Source organism: Pongo abelii, chromosome 9 (genome assembly GCF_028885655.2).
Source record: "Pongo abelii isolate AG06213 chromosome 9, NHGRI_mPonAbe1-v2.0_pri, whole genome shotgun sequence".
Taxonomy (NCBI): domain Eukaryota; kingdom Metazoa; phylum Chordata; class Mammalia; order Primates; family Hominidae; genus Pongo; species Pongo abelii.
In genome coordinates this window covers 83,475,613-83,496,298 of record NC_071994.2, presented here as the reverse complement: position 1 = coordinate 83,496,298, position 20,686 = coordinate 83,475,613, and the positions used below count along the sequence as shown (strand labels likewise).

General features: G+C 34.4%; 1 protein-coding gene across 3 annotated transcripts in view; it reads left to right on the top strand.

Annotated features, from left to right (window-relative positions):
• The window catches only part of TENM4 (teneurin transmembrane protein 4), a 3,040,222-nt gene that overhangs the window by 266,779 nt on the left and 2,752,757 nt on the right, over nucleotides 1-20,686 (top strand). Inside the window, exon 1 of one of the 3 annotated variants that reach the window (XM_054526091.2) lies at nucleotides 5,852-5,994. The exons of the other annotated variants lie outside the window; for them this stretch is intronic. The gene's annotated coding sequence lies outside the window, so the exon portion shown is untranslated. Of the gene's footprint in view, nucleotides 1-5,851; nucleotides 5,995-20,686 lie in introns of those variants that run through there. 3 annotated transcript variants of the gene reach the window in all.

The window sequence follows — 20,686 nt, the reverse complement described above, 5'->3', positions numbered from 1 at the left end:
CTTGACCATCACTTTGAATATTAACCAAGGCGGTCAAATGTATTATTACTTAGATACTGTATTTTTTTAATGGTAGTGATGCCAGCAGGCAGTATTGTATCAGCATATACTCTTATAACTACTAGAGAAAAAAGAATGAAAAAACATGCATGAATGTATACTTATATCCAACTTTAGCTGGCAATTTGGCCAATGTCCAATATGCAATCTATATGTAACTCTTACAGATTCTAGAACTCTTCTCAATTTTCTAGGTTCTTAACTACCTAAAGATGCAGTATTTTCTGTTTTAAAAAGCTTATAAAAATGTTTTGATTGTGTTGATTGACACACAAGATGGACTATTCAATTCAAAAACTTAATGCTAAATCAAAAAGACAAAAATCCTTTTCACCAGTGTTTCCCTACGTTTCAACATGTCTTATCTCCAAAATCTATCCTTTCCAGTCCCCATGATACATACCACAATCCATTTAAAATAAGATCATGTTTGCCTTATTAAAACTTTTTCAGATGTAACACAAAATCATTCAAATTTCAGACATGTCTACTTTTCTCCATTTTACATTTTCTGAATCGCTTATACTACATTTTAGATACCAGATATGGAATACCGAAATCCTAACAGAAGACAAGGATAGGCTACTGACTTAGGAAAACATTCCTCAAAGTATAGTCTGGGGAGGGGGGGGTCTCAAGAACCCTTTAGAAGATTCATGAGCTTCAAAACTATTCAAAACCCTCATTCTTTCATGAGAATATAGTGGAAGTTGTCCAAGGGATATATGATATGTGATGGTGCCCCAGATTACATACAAAAGCAGACAGGAGAAATCAGCTGTCTTTTTCTGAAGCCACATATTATAGAAGCTTTCAAAAATGAAAATCAATGCCACTCATGACACTAAATTGATTTTTGAAATATAAAGTTATTTTTCATGAAATATATCCTTTGTCTAAATACATATTAAGTTAATTGCTGTTATTTTAAATGATTTTAAAACATTTATTTTATAAATCAGTTTTAAATTACAATATAATAAATATAACCCATGTAAACCCTTTAAGATTTTCAATAATTTTAAGTTTGCAAAAGTGTACTGAGATAAAAAATTTTTGAAAACCATTGCTTCAGATACAAACAACAACAAAAATCATTGCACAATTGTGCCATTCAGCATTGTGGAAACATAGCCCTTCAAGCAGATGCTGATGTAAATATGGAAAAAGGAATGATATTTTGTTATTCAAGGTAAATACCAGGACTCTTCTTTCTATTTATGATTAAACATTCCTGTTTTGAATTCCCATGACAATAATTCCTTAATATGTTACATTTTGTCCAATCTTTGAATATGCATTAAATATCATTGCTTAAAAGCCATAGATTTAGGCCGGGCGCAGTGGCTCACGCCTGTAATCTCAGCACTTTGGGAGGCTGAGGCAGGCGGATCACGAGGTCAGGAGATTGAGACCATCCTGGCTAACACGGTGAAACCCTGTCTCTACTAAAAATATAAAAAATTAGCCGGGTGTGGTGGCAGGCGCCTGTAGTCCCAGCTACTCGGGAGTCTGAGGCAGGAGAATGGCGTGAACCTGGGAGGCGGAGGTTGCAGTGAGCCAAGATCACGCCACTGCACTCCAGCCTGGGTGACAGAGGGAGAATCTGTCTCAAAAAAAAAAAAAGCCATAGATTTATAAATTAGGGTTTCAGCTATTTGTGAATAACACCACAATTTCACAGCAGGCAATAATTTGTAACTTTTTATAGCCCACACTGTCAAGAAGAGTAGAAAGTCACAGTACCTAGCTGATGAATCAACTTATCTAACTGCTGAGTAATTACCCTTAATATGCCTTAATCATTTTATTTTTCTTATCATCCATTTGGAATTTATAAACATTTCTGTTAAAAAAAATCAAGTGAAATAAATCTTACCAGATATTGATAAAACAATAACCTTTAACATGATCAAGTTCTCTCTTGAAAACGGAGATACAGCAGTTCTTGATTGCAGCCTGGGAATCTGCACACTGGTAAATTTTCATTTTATTCTAATATAAAAACCAGTTAAGAATTTTTGACTGAGAAATATACATTTGCACACACACAAAGTATATCAACCATCTAAAACATGCATATTTCTCTTATTTAACAGTAGAACAATAATGTTTCACCTCAGTAATTATTTAACACAATTTTAGCAGTAGAAATAAAAACTGAAATCCCAATCAATTATTCAGACTCATTTCCATAGGCAATTATAAGAAACTTTGTGGAACCATGTAGGGGATATCATATTTCATATGTTGTCATAGGAGAAAAGAGAAACCAATTAATCCGATTTTAATGAATAGCAGATAGACTATTGATTTTGAATTATAATACCAGATTGAAGCCTCATTGCTGTCAAGTTTTAATACCTTGGACATGTCCCTTGATATTTCTGAGCTCAATTTCCATGTTGGTTTAATAACAACAATAAGTCCTCCCCATCTGCTTCGTCTACTTAAATAGCTGTTATAGTTAAAATGATATATGTACATTTTATGTTGCACATAAAAATGAGGTTTTTAGTAACAGGAGTAATAATGGTGATATTTTAACAAATACGAGGATATTCATTCATCTTAGTTCTCATCTGAGAAAACTAAAAAGTACAATATGTTTTCAAACCATCATTCCATTTGTGAAACTGTTGCCTAAAAACCTTGTAAAGTGGACTGAGCTGAAATGACTAGATGAAATAAAAGTTTCAGAATGTGCTTTTGGGGTTTCTATTTGCACATTAAACACCACTTCTCATATGACTGAATATGGCATTATTTTTCCAAAGGAAACATAGTGTTTATCAAATGAAATTAAACAGTTTTCAATTGAACTGCTTACATCATTTGCATTGACTGCTGTATCTTCCACTCCTAAAACACAGTAAATAGTAAGGAGGATATAATTCTGCCTAGAGAAGAAATCTGGATCTTCATGATACCATTGTAATAGATGATGATGACGATGATGATGATGATGATGATAGCAGATGCTGTTTACTGAGCATTAAGTTTCAAGGACTGTGCAAAATGCCTTACAAGCATTGCTTCATTTAACCTTTACAATAGTCCTGTGAGTTAGATCTCAATTTTATAAATAAAAAAAAAACACTGGTGTTTAGAAATATTAAAAAGCTTCCTGGATACAAAGGGGAAGGAATAGTATGGAAAGCCAACATTCTTGAGTTCAAAGCCTGAGTTATTCACAAGTCAGCTTCAAATAAGAATCTTTTTCATGGCCTAGAGTCATTGTGATACAACCACAAGGAGTGTTGATCCTAAAATTAGCATGGCTCATCTGTGTCACATGCCAGATGCTGGAGCCTACACACACACACACACACACACATTATTACTGTCCAAACAACTCTCTAGATTACGTATTGTTTTCCCTATTTAACAGCTGAACATGGCGAGACTTAGAAATATTAAGCAGTTTGTTCCAGGTTCAGCCACTGTTTAACTGCATCAAAATCCAGATGAGATTGACTCTCATGCTATGTTTGTTTTCTAAAGTACCTCTTATTACTACAGGAAACTGTTAGAACTATAGGACCCAAACTATGTAATAGTCGAGGTAAAAATAACTCATCCAGAGATCCCAGGACCTTTTTTCATTTACTCTAGCTCTTTGTCCCCTAAAGACATCTCAGTTTGGAACCCTTGGATTACATGATTTTCAAAAAGCCTTTCAGTGCTAGAGCATCTTAATGTTCTGTTACATTGGCAGTTTTGTCTAAGAAGAGAGTGAGACTGGGCTAAGCTCTAAGTCCAGGACTCATGCCTATTAATCTGGATCTGTCTCCAAAAATTTGGATTTCATGAAGCAAACACCCCTTATTTTCCCATTTCTTTGTAATTCTTCATTCAATTCAAACAACCAAAGTTACACCTGGCGCATTTCTAAATCTCTCTCAAATTGGCCAGACCGTTAAATTCACCGGAAGATCGTCCTAACACCTCACACCAAACCGCTTGTTTCATTATGTACAACACAGGATATAATTTATTTCTTTGGTTTTAACAGCAACCTGCAAATGCCCATTTACACCATGGTTTTCCAAAGGGCAGCCTTAAGTGTTTACAACACATTACACAGAATTGCTACTTTTTACATTTTTGCCGGATGAAGAAACAGGGAAAAGATCATTTCTGTAGTCTGAACCTTCTACTCTATTTTATGGGTAGCTTCCTCTGGTCGAGGAAAATGGAATCAACTCCCACATATGGTACTGGAACATCTGGGCACAAATTATTCTGTGAGTAGACTTGATTATTCACAATAGTCTCATGTGGACTAATGTCAGAATCAGGTCCACATTTGCTATTGAATTTTTCACTAGATTTAATTCTTATAAAAGATTGAGTTCAGGTTCTGTGAAGTTCTGCAAAGAAAAGAACATAAATCCAAGGAATTTCTCTCTCTGTCTCTCCCCTCAGATATGAAAAGAGGATATCACTTATTATTTAGTTTTAAATCAAGTATTAATCCCATTAGATACTATGACCTGGGATTTTTAAGGAAGCTTCAAGATTGCTGGCTGTGCATTTTCAGAGAATAAGTCTTAAACAAAAAACACTGGCACAAGTAAAAATGCAGAAAAAAAAAATAGGTGCTACCTAGCCTCTAAGAAAGACTCCAGGCAATTTGATCCCCAGTTGCCTGCAGCAGCAATGCATCATTTGATTGACTTTCTCTCATGTTTTCTTTCATTTTTTGAAGCCCTCACTCCTGTTGTTGGGGCCACTGCCCAAAATAAACACCTACATAAGATCTAGAGTCTTAAATGAGCTCTATATTTTTGAAATACCAAGACTAAGATGTAAACTTCGATCTATCTGCTTTTAAAGTCTTTTCTCTTAACCATAGCATCATGTGGAATGTACTGCCTAAAACAGGAAGAAACTAAAAGTTCACCTCAGAACTTCAGTCTCCTTCTACACAGTCCTTAACTGGTAGCTGGAAGCAGAGTCCCAGCTTTACTTTATGGGTAACTTCCAGAGATTCTTCTAGAAGCCTGGTTCAATTCTTCTGCTCCTAAATTTCAGCTTTCGTATTCCTACAGAGTCTTAAACATCAAACTTCAGAATGGCTGGGCTCTATTCCTGGTCAGTACATCTTCTTGTATACACCTTTTGATATAGTAAACTAGATCCCCCTAGTAGAACAAGGTAAATATATTTAATTATATTGCAAAAATAATTGTCTCCTCATATACTCAGGGAATTGATTTCAGGACTATATCCTCCAACCCATCTACATTCAAGTTCTGCAGCTGGCCCTGCAGAACTCACATATAGGAAAAATCAGACTTCTGTATACACGGGGTACGCATCCCATGAATACAATATTTTCCATCTGAGTTTGGTGGAAAAAAAATTATATGTAAGTGGACCTGTGAAGTTCAAACCCTTCTTGTTCAAGGGTCAACTCTATACTGCCAGAAAAGCCAAATATATTAATAGTTGAAGTATTTAATGTTTTTGCTTTAATAATGCATTCGTATAATGACAGGCAGCAAGGAGTGGGCCAGTGAGGTACTAAGTGCACCATGTAGAGCTGCTGGCATCCCTAAAAAATTACTTGAGGACTGTGATGGTTAATACTGAGTGACAACTTGATTAGACTGAAGAATACAAAGTATTGATCCTAGGTGTGTCTGTGAGAATGTTGTCACAAGAGATTAACATTTGAGTCAGTGGGCTGGGGAAGGCAGATCCACCCTTAATCTGGTGGGCACAATCTAATCAGCTGTCAGTGAACATAAAGCAGGCAGAAAAATGTGAAAAGTAACGAGACTGGCCTGGGTTCTCAGCCTACATTTTTCTCCTGTACTGGATGCTTCCTGCCCTCCAACATCGGATTTCAAATTCAGTTTTGGGACTCTGACTGGCTCTCCTTGCTCTTCAGCTCACAGACAGCCTATTGTGGTACCTTGTGATTGTGTAAGTTAATACTTAATAAACTCCCTTTTATTTATTTATATATATATTTATGTATATTATGTATATATTCTTATATATACATTATATATAAATGTATATTATGTATATATTCATATATATACATTATATATAAAATATGTATATAATGTATATATTCATATACAAAATATATAATATATATGAATATATATAATATATTACATATATATATATCCTACTAATTCTTTCCTCTAAGATAACCCTAAGGATATATATATCCTGTATATATATAACCTGTATATGCATGGAGGCGGAGAGATCACTCCCTGCCAGACTGGGTCCATTTTCAGATGTCTTCTATAAGATTTATTGTCAGGGGAAGAGGAGTCTACTATTTTAAAATGTTAGAAAACTTTGACACATTTGAAAACTCACAACATTTAGACTCAAGCAGCGCTATTGTGTGATCATAGAAAAAGTACTTATCTTCATTGAATATTAATTTCTTTGTTTAAAAAGTAGAAACATGTAATAGTAACTGCATTTCCGGGATGTTAGGAAGATAACACTTAGTCAATGAAGGCGTATATACATACATTGATATCAAGCACTTTGCCAAGTACTAGATAAAACACTACATGCATTGACTTGGCACATGTTTATGACTCAATAAATAGCAGTTATGATTACTGTTAATGTAATCCATTCATTTGCAAGATTGAAAACTTTTAATTTTAGTAATCCATATTAATTAGAAAAGCTTACCCTCATCTTTTTATTCATTACTCACTCACTTTGTTTATACATTCATTATTCTTTTCTCTATGCATACATGTTTAGTACTTACTATTAGCCAGATAATGTAAGGAGTACTGGATATAAAAGAGTGGATAAGATAGTTATGATCCTTATCTTCACAGAGTGTACAGCTTAAAGAGAGTAATATAATCATGTAAATATGCAATATAATTCAATGTGAAAAATAGAGAGTACTGGGAGCAGTGAGAAGGGGGTGTTTCACATGGAGTCAGAAATGCTTCCTGGAAGACTGAGCTCCAAAGATAAGTGGGCTGAGGGAAATAAGTTTCTGGCAGAAGAGCAAAGGTGAAAGGTTAGAAATGTGAGACAGCAACGTCTATATAGAGATGTTGAAAAGAACAAAGGGTTATGAGCCCACAAAGACTCATAAATTATGCTCAGGAATTTTTTTTTTTTTTTTGAGATGGAGTTTCGCTTTTGTTGTCCAGGCTGGAGTGCAATGGCGTGACCTCAGTTCACGGCAACCTCCACGTCCCGGTTTCAAGTGATTCTCCTGCCTCAGCCTCCCGAGTAGGTGGAATTACAAGCATATGCCACCACGCCTGGCTAATTTTGTATTTTTAGTAGAGTCGGGGTTTCTCCATGTTGGTCAGGCTGGTCTCGAACTCTCGACCTCAGGTGAGCCGCCCACCTTGGCCTCCCAAAGTGCTGGGACCACAGGCGTGAGCCACCACGTCCGGCCATGCTCAGGAGTCTTGAGAGCATTAGGAAACTACTGAAGATTTTCCAACCAGTGAAATGACCTGGAATGTTTATATTTCACAAAGATTACTGGCTGTGGTATAGAGAAAGGATTGGAAGTAAGAAAGACTATGGGAGGACTATGGCTATAAGAGGCATATTCATAAATCCAGTTAAAGATTCTGGTAGGTAATGGAGAAATGGGAGGATTCAAAATATACTAAGGCTGTCAAAAATAGAAGAAATATTAAGATAAGGCAATTTAGAGGAAACTGGTTTATATGGATAGGAAGAAAAAAATCAAAACATTTAATCCTGTCATTCCCACAAAACAAAATTTTAGTGGTTATTTCTTAAAAACTAATAAAAACGAAAACTTTAATTGTTATCCATTATATTTTTCCAATCTTTATATTTAGCCCTATGTTCTACATCATATCTCCATATTTCTTTCTCAAAAAAATCCCTTTTTTTTTTTGGTCTGTAATCTATAATTTTCTTTTATTTGCATAAGTGTATGGGGCACAAGTCAGCTTTATTACTTGGATATATTGCCTAGTGGTGAAGACTAGGCTTTTAGAGTAAGCATCACCTGAATAATGTTTATTGTATCCATTAAGTAATACAATTTCTCATCCCTCCCATTCTTCCCACTCTCTTACCCTTCTGAGTCTCTGGTTTCTCTTATTCCATACTCTATGTTCATGTGCCACATTATTTAGCTCCCACTTATAAGTGACAATATGTGGTATTTGATATTCTGAGTTGTTTCACTTAAAGTCCTCCAGTTCCACTCATGTTGCTGCAAAAGACATGTCATTATTTTTTATGGATGAATAGTATTCCATTGTATGGGGGAGTGTGTGTGTGTGTGTGTGTGTTTCATTGTGAAATGTGATATATATCACATTCTTTATTCATTCATCTGTTGATGGACACTTAGATTGATTCCATAGCTTTACTATTGTGAATATTGCTGTGATAAAAATAAGAGTACGGTATCTTTCATAATATAAAGCTTTCTTTTCATCTGGGTGGATACCCAGTAATGGTATTGCTGGGTTGAATGACAATTCTATTTTTAGTCCTTTAAGAAATGTCTATACTGTTTTTCATAGTGGTTGCACTAATTTACATTCCCACCAACAGTGAATAAGTGTTCCTTTTTCTCTGCATTTTTACCATTAATTGTTATTTTTTGACTTTTTAATAATAGCCATTCTGACTGGTATAAGATAATACCACATGGTGGTTTTGATTTTCAATTCTCTAACAATTAATGATGTTGAACACTTTTCTGTATTCCTGCTGGTCATTTGTATGTCTTCTTTTGAAAAATGTCTATTCATGTCCTTTGCCCACTTTTAAATGGGATTATTTGTTTTTTGTTGTTGTTGAGTTGTTTGAGTTCCTTGTAAATTCTGGATGTCAGTACTCCTTCAGATGCATAGTTTGCAAATATTTTCTCCCATTCTGCAGATCGTCTGCTCATTCTGTTGGTTATTTCTTTTGCTGTGCCGAAGCTTTTTAGTTTAATTAAGTCCATTTGCCTATTTTTTTTTTTTTTTATTTTGTTGCTTTTGCTTTTGAAGTCTTGGTAGAAAATTCTTTGCTTAGACAAATGTCCTGAAGAGTTTTCACTAGATTTTCTTCTAATTTTAATAGTTTCAGGTCTTACTTGTAAGTCTTTAATCCATCTTGAGTTGATTTTTATATATTGTGAAAGCTAGGGATTAAGTTTCATTTTTTGGCATATGCCAATTTAATTTTTCCAGCACCAGTTATTGAAAAGGGTGTCGTTTCCCCAGTGACAAAGTTGACAAAGTTTTTTTCAACTTTGTCAAAGATCAGTTGGCTAAAGACCCAGATTTGTGTCTTCTGGGTTCTCTATTCTGTTCTATTGATGTATATGTCTGTTTTTATACCATAATATTTTGGTTACTAGAGCTTTGTAGTATAATTTGAAGTCAAGTAATGTGATGCCTCCAGCTTTGTTCTTTTTGTTTAGGATTGTTTTGGCTATTCTGGCTCTTTATTGGTTGCATCTGAATTTTAGAATTGCTTTTTCTAGTTCTGTGAAAAATGATGTTGGTATTTTGGTAGGGATTGCATTAGTTTTATATATTGTTTTGGGTGATATGGTCATTTTAACAATATTACTTCTTCTGATTCATGAGCATGAGATATTTTTCCAGATATTTTTGTCATCTGCAATTTCTTCCATTAGTGTTTTGCAGTTTTCCTTGTAAAAATCTTTCGCTTCCTTGGTTAAACATATTTCCAGGTATTCAATTTTTTGTAATATTGTAAATGAAATTGTCTGTTTGATTTGGTTCTCAGCTTTATTGTTATTGTTGTATAAAAATACTACTTATTTTTGTATATTACTGTGTATCCTGAAACTTTGCTGAAATAATTTATCAAATCTAAGAGTTTTTTTGGAAGAATCTTTAGGGTTTTCTAGACATAAAATCATATTGTCAGCAAACAGAGATAATTAAACTTTCTCTTTTCCAATTTGAATGCCTTTGTTGATTTAGCTAATCTTTAATTCTGCCATTATTGCCAAACTCCCCTCCACCTATCAAAATTCCTCCCACTCTTCAAGAAATATGTAAAATGTTACTTCATTGGTGAATTATTGTTTTATCTCTTTACATTCTTTTGGCAATATGTAGGTCTTTCATAGCATAGGACCACGTTTTGTTGATTTTGTAACCCTTCCTAGAACCTTAGGCAAAATCTGAATAGGCATTCAGTAAATATTTGGGAACTGAGATGAATAATACAAAAGGCTTCATATTTCTTTGCTGATAACTAACAAAGAGACAAATGTATAAATTATAGAACTCAAAAGGAAAGATAAAACAGTCAACCAAACAAACATTTTGGAGGAAGAAGGGGTGTGATTTAGATGTCAATATCAACAATAAACACTAAATTAAATATGAACACTAAGACACTAAAAATGCAACATATTAATTTAATGGGCAGTTATTACTGTTCACTATGTACTGTGATATAGGTTTTAAATTTAAGCCTGTTTTAATATCTTCACTTTCAAAGAACATTTGTAGAAACACCATTTTTATGCCACCTCACCTTCTAAGCTCCTTGTTACATATGCAGGCCCAATAGAACTGAGCATTGCTTTCAATAAATGAAATACTTTGGTATGAGAAAGGCAATACTACGAGTTGGACTTCTGATGCAATTTTTTCCCATTTAAGTACAAAACTGAAAGTAAATGCTGTACATCCTTTGTATCTTGAATATTTTTTAGGCATAAAAATGAGTAACTGTAGTAACAGTACACAAGACCATCACAATAACAGATTGTGACTTATTTTTCCCAGTGAGTCATTTTCTTCATCCCTAACATGGACCTCTCTCTGATAATAAGAGAATGCATTAGGTTTGTGCATATGGCAAACTAAATAATTTGTTTGCAACATTTAGAAATCCTGTAATTAACTAAAGCTAATTTAGCACACTGTGCTATTGCCTATTATATAATAAGAACTAACAAACTAACACATAAAAATGTATATCCATTGTTTTCAATTTAAGGTTGATTCTGTTTTACTAACTATTTCAGCGATGTACTACTGATTTAACATTACTCCTAAGTTCGCTGGTAGCTGGCAGGGGAGATGGAGTGTAGAATTAAGTGCAGAGCTTCTGTGTTCAGAATGATGGAATCTCATTCAAAAAACCTATACAAGTTAACCTGTCCGTAGCTATTGATTGTAGATCTTTGCTTCCTCCCTTATTTTTACATGTCAAAAACTGTATAGCAGAAATATTGTTACAAATCTAAAAGTATACTAAAATAAATGTTTAATTGCTAATAATTTGGGATCAAGGGCATTGCCTAAACTTACAAGGAATAACATTTTAAACTATTCTAAATATATCTATGAGTTGCGAGCATGTTAGTGTTTTGAGATTTATGATGATGGTGAACATCGCTTATCTTCATTTACTTATTTAAGAGATAATTGAATGTCTACCATGTGCCAGTTCAAGGTGCGGTAACTGCATCCCAAACTTAGCAGGAAAGGTAAGTTCTGGCTCTCAAGGTGAAATGTTTCCTTGCTTTCAAGGAAACAAATATTCAATAAGCAAAGAAACAAATACATAAACAAGATTTTAGATATTAATGACCATTTCACAAGATGAAAATAGTATGTATGATACAGCATTAATGAATATGTAAGAGTGGGGATGGGAAGAATTAATTTAGATTAACAGTCGAAAAGTCCTCTTTGAGGAGAGGAAATCTGAGCTGAGACCTGTATGACAAAAAGGATTTAGCTATGCCAAGACCTGGGGACAAAATTCCCTAGCCAATGAAACACCAAAAAAGATCGTAAATTGAAAATTCATATGGCATCTTGGCGAGACCAAGGGAAGGCTAACATGTTTATGGTTATGGAAGCTCTTATTGTTATAACAATTGTGTGAGTTTTCAAGGGTTTATGCATGTCAAAAAAATCTAAAAGTTAAATAAGCGTATGTTTATCTCATGTTAGCTTCCTGATATTCATATAATATATACCAAAATTAATTTATAAGTATTTTTTATTTATACAAAACTACCATAGCAGTTATGAATGGGTGTGCAGCTGAATATCAGTGTAAGTAATCTGTTTTCTCAATCCTAATTTATATCTGTAAATTTTTAGTGTTGCATTTATGCCTTGATTACATAAATAATCACCTGGCTGCTTAAATATATTGTCTTCATTATATAGTTAATAAACTATAGCTTAGTGTTAACCCTTGGCATAAACACTTAGTATGCAGCCATGAAAGAATGAAAGAATGTAGCCTTTCAGACCAGACAAACTGGTTGGTAATCTAACTATGTATCATACAAATTATGTGGATTGGGACAATATATTTTATTTTACCTTTTCAATCTTAATTTGTTAGGTTTTCTGTAAATGTTAAAAGAAATGACACATAGAGCATAGCTTTTACTTATTTTTTCGATACATCATTTTCAAATCATCATTTTCTCCAAGAATATATTCCTCTCTTATAATAATAGCTAACATTAACACTGTGTGTTGGGCACAATTCTATTCTAAAAATGTTATGTTGTCTATTTCTTTTAATTGATTTTATATTTATAATCACTATGAGGCAAATAATACTTCTAAAAATAAATTAAAATAATTGTAAAAATTGAATCCTGCTCAACCAATGTACTTTGTGATAACTTTCTACCTCAATTCAGTATAAAAAGTGTACAAATTTTTAGAACTTACTTCCTGCTGCTATAACCTGATGCTCTATGCTATAACCTTATGAATTTTCTCCATCTCTGTGGTGGAGCTCTCAGCACAGCAGTTAGCAAAAGCTTCTTCTCTGCCCTGCAACTTTATCAATTCTGCTTCTTAGTCTTTTCTCTGATCTCCGTCTGCTGTATATATCAGATTCAAACCCTGTGCCCTTGACATTAAAGTTAAGACACAATACTCTTACATTTTTCTTTTGCCCTATATTTGTCTTCCCTTATCACTAATACCTACTTAAAAGTCTGCCTGATCTCCAAGGGGACAAAATTAGTCATTATTTTTTGTTTTTCCACAGTAGATTTTAAGAGCCTCGGCAAAAATGACATTCCAGTCTTATACTACATTCTAAAGTTTGAATTAATGTGTAGTTTTGCTGTCAAATTGTGGTCTGTGAACAAGCAACATTGGCATCACCTGGGAGCTTTTTAGAAATGTACAAACTGAGACCCTACATTGGGCCAATGGAATCAGAATCTGCATTCTGATTCAAAGATGGCAAGAGTAAAATTCTGGATTTGATCCCACAGACAGTGGGATGTCAGGAAGAGCCTTTGAAGGGGTGAAGTCAGCCAGCACAGCAAGAGATTATCATAATCCACATTTATTAAAGGCCTAGGCTGTTACGGTGCTGATCTAATTTTTGAACGTGTATTATTATAGAAATACATTTTATTCTGCCCACAATACCACAAGGGATTGGATATTATTACCATCTTTGAACAATAGAGATGAAAAAGCTGAGACCCTGGAGGTTAAGTGACTTTCCTGAGGTTGCACAGTAAATAAGGCGATGACAGGTCTGGATTCAAAATCATGTGGGTTGGCTCCAAGCCCAGTTTCTTAATTATGGTCTTGTACTGCCTCTTTTGGAATAACTTATTTCACCTTCATTGACTGGCACTATTCCTGGCCCTTCATAGGCATTCAATAATTGCAAATGAATGAAGCCCTAAATTCAGGCAAATGTAGATGTAGTTTTCACTGCTGCAGTTGAATCTATCACTACTTCTCCCTCACAGCCTGTGAAGAAGCATCCTGAGCATAAGAAATCAGGGAACTCATCCATGCCTACCTTTTTTCTACTTTTGTTTTACCATCTCCATTCTTCACAACCCTCCAGCCACCCTCACAGCAGGCAACCCATGCTTCTTTTTGTAGTTTTGTAATTTTTATTAACTTTTTCTACTTAAAGAAACAAATAGACTTAGCAAAATAAATAACTGAATAAACAAAATAAACAAAACTGAATAAAACAAAATAAATAACTGAATTCATGTGATGTTTCAAAATTCTATCAGACTCTAGCTCTTGATATTTCCCTCCTCTGAAAAGTTTTAGTGCCAAATTGTGATTTGTATTTAGCTTGAGGGAAAAGCAATTAAAATCCATATATTGCCCAATACTTTGATTACTAGTAGGCCATGTCTTCTTCTATGGCGTGTACATAGTTGAAACCGAATTGAGATTCGCCTCAACTGTATAGGCATCTAGCTTCATCAGCTACCCCACCAAGACATCCCATGCTGTAATGAGGGGTGTGTGTATGTGTGGGGGTGTGTGTGTGTGCGTGTGTCTGGCATTGTGCATTGCCTCATAAAATGACGTGCTCAATTCCAGGTGCCTGGAAAATGTTTTCCAGAATATTCACTAGTTGTAGAAAATTAAAGGTCTTTCCTGGGAAAAGCAACTCAAAATTCTTTAATTAAATTACCGAAACAATAGGTAACATAAATCAATAGCAACTGCTTTCTTCTGCTGTGAAAGACAAATGCTGATTTCATGAACCCAACCCAACAAACCACTGCCTCCTTTGTCAAATAATAATAGTAGCAGTTAATATTATTGCTTATACAAGTATTAATGAATCCTTTTTATATTACATTTTATGTGATCCTTATACACATTCCATGAAGTAGGTACCATTATCTCCATTTTAAAAGAAAATAATTTGCAAGTGAGGATAAAAATGTTAAGTGGCTCAATTAAGTATCCCAACTAATAAATGGTTTGGCCAAGTTTCAAGCTTGGACATTTTTTGTTTGAAATGAATTTCTGCTTAACCAAGGCATACTACTTTGAAATATACGAGTTTTCAGAAAATAGTCTACAAAAGAGAGCTTCATAGGATGCATATAGGGAGAATGGATATTAGGAAACAACATAAGGATATTTCAAAAGTAGTTTTCCCTACCCTTGGAATTTATTTAACAAGTATTGTGGCTATATATTTATGTCTTTATATAACTTCAGTATACTACCCAAAACCTCAGTAGCTTAAACAATAACAGCCATTTATTATCTCTCATGACTGGGGTTGACTGAGCTCAGCTGGAAGTTCTTTTTAATGTGGTGTTGGCTGGAGCTGCAGTTGTCTAGAAGGCTCCCAGGGCTGGGTCCTCCAAGATGGCTCACTTACATGGCTGGCAGTTGGTGCTGCTTGTTAGGTGGGACCATTAACTAGAGCACTATAATTATCTTCCAGGGGACCTTCCTACATCGTCTAAGCTTTTTATAGCTTAGAAGCTGGATTCCAAGAGACAGTTAAAAACGGAAGTTGCAATTTTCTTAAAAGTCCATTTAAAGTCCACTCTCCAAAGTAACACAGAGTCACGTTTGCCTCATTCTGTCACTCATAGTAAGGCACAGCCCAGCCCAGATGAAAGAGAAAAGAATGACAACAAATTTGGGCCAACTTCAGTCCACCACAGTCTACTCTGTGGTCATAAGATCTTTCCATTTCTCCGGGAATATAAGATATACTAATTTCTCTGAAGACACGAAAATCTTACCACACTTCAGCATCAAATTATAAGGTATTAATATTCAAATTTCATCCAGGTGTGGGTGAGATTCCTCGAGGTTGTCTTCACAGGTGTTTTTATTCAAATGAAGACATGTGTGCACTAGAAGACAAGTCATATGCCCCAAAAGAACAAAAATAATTTGGGAAACAGTTACAGAATTACACTAATAGACACTTCTATTCAAAAAGTGGTAAAAAAGCAAATGCCACAAATCCTACTTTTCCAAGGGCAGGAAATGTATATTTATTTGCAACTTGGTTTGCTCCCTAGAGTAGTTTTATAGCGAGGGGACTCCCAGCTCTGCTTTCTGAGTCATCCTTCCTTTTCTAGAAGAAATTTTTCATATTTCTAGCTAGAAGCTTTTTTAGCCTGTTTCTTGCCCATGGAAATCTGTAGGCTTGGAGTCACCTTTTCAGTTTGAATTAATTATTTTCTTTTGAAAATCCAAACTGGTTTTGCCTCCTCTAGTGCATAGTCCTAATAACTTTGGAGATTTTTGGTGAATCTTGTTGGGTTTACCACATTAAACGAAAGTCTACCCGCAAATCTTTTCAAAACAGTCTCCTGTCTACTTCGGGTGACATGTCAGGATACCCTGGGTCAATACTCTAAAAATACTTAGAAGTAATTTTGTCTGAGACTATCATTCTAAGAATGAGAGTCTGAAGATATTTTAGATTGGCTAAAACATTCCAAGAACAGGAAGTGCTCCCTTCCTATTCTGAGACTGATTTTGGCCTGATACCAACATCTGTATTAGTCAGGGTTTGATAACACAAGCAGAACTACTATGAGTGTTATGAAATAAAATATTTATTAAAGTACATAAAGCTTAATAATTGTGGGAGGACTTAAAGAAAAAGATCTAGAGAAGAGAGTTGAAGGTTTCAGAATTACCACACTACTCTGCTTTTGTGAGTTAATTTGTCTGCTTTTGCCCATAATTCAGGAGGGTTGATTATTTTTTCAAAGCGGGAGGGGACCTGAGAAGTCAGGTGCATCCATCTCTGAGTGACCACCAAAGGGAGCTGGTGAGGAAATCTGTGTTGCCTCTGTGTCACCTCTGTGTCTGGTAATGGGCTTTGGCAGGCCTACCAGTTGGGTAGAAATGCTAGATGTGGAGCAGGAGAAAGCAAAGACAAGCTGGAATCCAACACCTCCAGGTTTATCTCCCCACTGTAAAAAGCCAGGTCAAGCTGGAACCTTCCACCACCTATGTATTGGTCTTGCAAATGTGGCCACAACTACCTGATAGAAAAATGGTAGCTGTTCTACTTCTGCCTTCAAACACTGATGTATTTTTTTCTTTTGACCTACTCTCAGCTGGAACCATAAAAGCAAGGGGGTTATGGGAAATATGATTCCAGTTTTTGAAGTCTATCAATTTGACAAAGTGAAAAACCACCACAGCAAATATCAATGGGTACCTGGTATGCTTACAAGCGTTGAAGACAGAGCAATGAACAATAGAGACTGAATCCCTGCACTTATGAAAATTATGGTGGAATTTATATATAACCAGTTCCTGCCTAAGCATTTTAATTCCTTAGAAAGTAAAGACGTACCTCATTTTTATAAACCTACTTTTTAATCCAAATTTTTACAGTACAGCAAAAAATTAAAAGGGATGATGATGATGAATAATTTTAAAGCAATCATCCGGTGCAATTACACTGTAAGATTAGTTACAGAGGGAAAAGGCCACATAAAGTATTGAAGCCCATTGGATGCTAGAGATGACAAAGGCTTTCTCTAGTAACATGACGAAATCAGGAATTTTCACTTCTCTTCGGCTTTACTACAATGGCATAGTTGTAGTCTTCTACCTTAGGAAGGTCTGGCTACTTTACGATCCATCTTACACTTGTGAATGAACTGATGAAATTCCTCTACTTGGATTTGTGTGAACTACCATAAATATTTTGGTTGGTTATTTCAGTTACCTAGGTTTATAGCCTACTTGCATTACTTCCACTGCTTATATCCTCATTGAGACTTAGGAAACTGTATTATTTTCCTTTCATTTGTACATAATCTATAAATGAATTATGAATTAATAAGAAATAAATTACTCTTGCTTATGTTCTTGGGCTAGGAGAAAGAAAACTAACTTAATACTTGTGAAATGACAGTGAATGCTTATATATAAGAACTAATATATATTTTATGTAATTCTGACAACAAACATTAAAGTACACATCTAGTACATATCCATATATTTAAAGGTGAGAAAATTGAAACTCAGAAAAGCAAATTGTTCATTTTTATACAGCTCGTAAGTGGCAAATGAAAGACTCAAAACCAAATACGCCTAGAACCAAACTCCAAGCATTTTCTGCTATACTATATTGCCATTAATTTTAGATTTTCCTTGCATCTTGTTTTACAGGCTCCAAAGTTGAGTTGCACTTGATAATTTTGATGGCTTTGGCAATATATCACAAACAGCCAGTTTATCTGGTATGGTATCAAGGTATCATTAAAATATTAACATTAAATTTATTGTTAAAATATTTTCATGCTGGAATTTCTCTGGAGCTAGGGCAGAAAGCTATTCCTTTTTTTTACACAAAAGCTACACAAATTTAATATATACAAATTGATGAGTTTAAAGATAAGTGTATATCTGTGAAACCATCATCACAATCAATGCCATAAACGTATCCATACCACTAAAACAAGGTTTCCTCCTATCTTTTTTATTTTTATTTCGTGATAAGAACACTTAACAAAAGATCTGCCCTGTTAGCAAATTTTCAGGTACATAATACATTACTGTCAGCTATAGACATTATACTGGACATATTCATTTTATATAACAGAAACCCTCTACGCTTTGACCAATACCTGTTTCCCCCGCTTCCCAGCTCCTGGCAATTACCACACTACTCTATGCTTTTGTGAGTTTTTGAATATTCCATATTCCTCATATAAGTAATATGTATCATTTGTCATTCTGTGTCTGGCTTATTTCATAGCATAATGACTTTCTCTTTCCTCCGTGTTATCAAAAATGGTAGGATATATACCCAAAAGTGAGGTTGCTGGATAATTCTATGGTAATTCTATTTCTAATTTTTCAGGGAGCCTCTGAAGTGTCTTTTGTAATGGCTACACCAATCAACATTCCCCCAAACATTGTACATGACCCTTTTTCTCCATATCCTTGCCAATATTTACCTTTTTATGGGGGGGGGGGAGGATAATAGCCATCCTAACAGTACAAAGGATTATCTCATTATGTTTTTGATTTGTATTTTCTTGATGACTGTGACCTTGAGCACCTTTTTATATACCTGTTGGCTATTTATATTATCTTCTTTGGAGAAATGTCTATTTTGGTATTTTGCCGATTTTTAATCAAATTATTAGTTTTGTTTTACTATTTAGTTATAGTAGATCCTTATATATTTTTTATTTTAATTCTTTATCAATATTGTATTCCATTTCGTAGATTACCTTTTCATTTTATTGATTATTTTCTTTGTTTTGTAGGAGCTCTAAAATATGGAATGAGGCAAGGATGCCCATTCTGGCTACTTTTGTTTAACACAGAAATGGAAGTCCTAGCCACAACAAGTACACCCACACCCACACACACACACCCAAACACACACACATGAATGAAATATTAACTGGAAGAAAGAAGGAAATTCTCTCTTTAGATATCATAATTTTATGTGCAGAAAACTCTAAAGGCCTCACAAATAAAACTGTTACAACTAATAAACATTTTCAGTAAAGTTGCAGTGTAAAAATCATCATGCAAAACTTACTTGTGTTTCTATACACTAATAGCAATAAACCAACCAAAAAGAAAATTAAGAAACTATCCCATTTACAATAGTGTCAAAAAAATTAAATACTTAAGAATAAACTTAACCCAGGAGGTGAAATATTTTTACACTGACAACCATAAAACACTGAAAGAAATTAAAGAAGACACAAATAAATGAAAAGACTTTCTTTGCTCATGTATTCAAATAATGCATATTTTTAAAATTCCCATACTACCCAAAGCAATCTAAGGATTCAAAGCAGTATCTTAAAAAATCCCAGTGTCATTTTGTACAGAAATAGTAAAGAAACAGTACGATTTATATGGAACCACAAAACATTCCAAACAGCCAAAGTAATTTTGAGCAAGAACAAAGCTGGAGGCATCACACTTCCTGTAATTTCAAATATTATACAAAACTATAGTAATCAAAACAGTGTAGCACTGGCATAAAAACTGACATATAGACTAATGGAACTAAACAGAAAGACCAAAATACATCCTTGTACATGTGGTCAATTGATCTTCAAGGGCGCCAGATGACCCAATAGGGAAAAGTAGTCTTTTTAATAAATGCTGTTGGAAAAATGGGTATCCACATTAATGAAAAAGAAAGAAAGAAAGAAAGAGAGAGAAAGAAAGAAAAAGAAAGGAAGGAAGAAAGGGAGGGGAAAATAAAAGAAAAGAAAAAGAAAGTGAGAGAGAAAGGAAGGAAGGAGAAAAGAAAATGGAGAAAAGGAAAGGAAGAAAAGAAAAAAGGAAAAGAAAAGAAACAAAAAAGAAAGAAAGAAAGGAAAAGAAAAAAGAAAAGGAAGGAAGGAAGAAGGAAGGAAGAAAGAAAGAAAGAAAGGAAGAAAGAAAGAGAAAAGAGAAAAGAAAAGGAAAGGAAGGAAGGAAGGAGGGAAGGAAGGGAAATTGGACTTTTATCCTACACCATACACAAAAAGAAACTCAAAATGGAATGACCTGAAACCATAACATTTTTAGAAAAAAACAGGGGAAAATGTTTCTTGGTATTGACCTTAACAATGATGTCTTGGATATGACCTCAAAATCCCAGGCAACAGAAGCAAAAGCAGACAAGTGGAATTACATCAAAATAGGGAGCTGAGTTTCAGATTTCATAGTCACAGACATGACTTAAATGAATGGAAGAGGGTTTATAAAAGGTACTAGTATAAATTCTCCAGTATAAAATTTATATCAGAATTGCACACAGAATACCTTTATATATTAAGTTCTTCTCATTTTGTTTGGTAGAGTAGTAGGTTTGGGCGACATTGTGGAGAAAAAGTTGGAAACATTTTGTTTATAAGAGCATGGAC